This window comes from Coenobita brevimanus, chromosome 81 (assembly GCF_032717465.1).
Source record: "Coenobita brevimanus isolate Jiangsu-jjx chromosome 81, ASM3271746v2, whole genome shotgun sequence".
NCBI lineage: Eukaryota > Metazoa > Arthropoda > Malacostraca > Decapoda > Coenobitidae > Coenobita > Coenobita brevimanus.
The window spans coordinates 15058105-15060136 of NC_137034.1; positions in this window are offsets into that span (position 1 = coordinate 15058105).

Below are 2032 nucleotides of genomic sequence, written 5' to 3' on the forward strand. Positions count from 1 at the left end.
ATATATATATATATATATCGAAAGGCCCAGCTGAAGTGTCCGGTTGCCTGCTGTTCACTTGGTTCACGTCCAGATAAGCCTGGTCTTACAATAACAACAACAATAACAACAGTACTTGGGACAACAGGAGGGTTTATGGGGAGAGGGAGGTTATGTAGGTAGGTGGAAGTGCCTGATATGTCACGGAGAAGGAAGTGGTGCAGCAAACAAAATGTAACATCACCCATGAAAATGAACTTAGGAACGTCGCTGCTCATTATGTTTGGTATTTTTGAATCGAAATGTTCTAGCTGAGATAATACTGTATGGTATATATATTTTTTTTTACATAACAGTCGGAATAGAAAATAGTTTATCATCACTGAAATAGATCTGTCAGAACAGAAATTATAAACTTTTGCTCCTGTGTTTCAGATAGTTAAAGCAAGTAATGAAACTTTACTTTAACCACTTTGGGTTGTAGTTGATCTCTTTACATTCAGATAACCTTACCCTTAATTACCTTCTTTTCTCTTGCTCCTTTACACTACCGTAAGTTTAGTCAACACTTTTCATCTTTGTGATTATGTAATACTTCTTTTATACACATAAAAGAACTTAGAGAAATACTAACACTATGTCGACGCCACACCTAGAAGGGGATAATAAGGATCTGGGACCATATTTGTATTGGATCGTAGTCAGTTTTTAGGATATTCAAATGTCCACAGCAATTATTTATTATCAGGTATCACTGTGTTCTATCGGATATATTACTTCAATATTCAGTCCAATCTGATTGTGATATGTTTAGTAGCTACTGTACGAGTATATGACTATAGATAAAAGTATAAAGAAAAAATGTAATAAACACCTTGGTCTTAAGAAAGTTTATGAATGTTCCCCTGGCTTTTTATCCGTTGTTATTGTTGTTACAAAGTGAACTGTTGTAAAAAGTCTATCAGGCATTCAGGAAAGTGTTCAAAATTAGACGTCCAGAAGGTTTCAGAAAGACAGGGTGAAGTGATAGATAATGTGTATGGTACTGGACCTAGGATCCGGGCATTATCCTAGGTAGGAGGGTAGCATCTTTCAAGCTGATTCTCCAGCCTGCTACAACGTTGCAGGGACAGTGAGTTTAAAAGGTGAGGCGGCTGTAGGAACCATTTCCTACTCAGCTTCATTGATCTCGCATTCCTTCTCCTCATACAGTTGGCTACATCCCTCCTTTTTCCTCCCGCCACGTTTTTATGATCTAATTCTCCTTCCTTTCCTTAATTATCCATCCTATTATTTCCTGTCTTTCAACATTATTTTCAGTTATTGTTCTATAACATTCACGGATCATGTCGTTCGACGTGCTTTGTGTACCTGAAAACGGTGGTCTGCGTGGCTCTCATACGTAGGTTGTAAACAAAGGAAGAAAGATGACCATGGCTCAGTTTCTGGTGCATGAGACTCCTTCAAGATCCATTGCTTGCCATGAATACTTGATTTTACTGATCTTTTTACCCCTGGACAATTATGTACTTAAGGAAGGCCAGTCGCAGTGAGGGTGTTGTTTGCGTACCACCAACTGAACTGTAAAAACACTAACTGGACAATTTCAGAGTTTTTAGTGATAAGACGAGTCACCATCACGTGCGCGTCGTCGGCAGCATCGTGGTTTAAGACGTCACCGAGCATAACATCCAATTTTGAGTGTAGATAGAGGTGAAGAGTCAGTGTCAAATAATGGCTCCACAAGATTGTCAGTTTTGACGTCTGCAGCAAGGTGTCACCGGTAAATACACACAGCTTGGCCTAAGGTGAGCTTGTTTCTTCTAGTTTTCTTGGCAGCAGGTGTATGTTCACTCTTCCAGGGTTCTGGCCATTCCATTGCCCGTGGTGTAAAGTAGTGGTAGTTACTCGCTAGGGGGCGAAGGTGGGTACAGCCGCACGCATGATGTCAGCTGGACCCGACTCCAGTGACGGACCAACATCAGTTCAAGGTTGGCACTCAGTCAAGCTAAATCAACCCAGTTTTCTATCATAATTTCTCTGTTTTACCTGG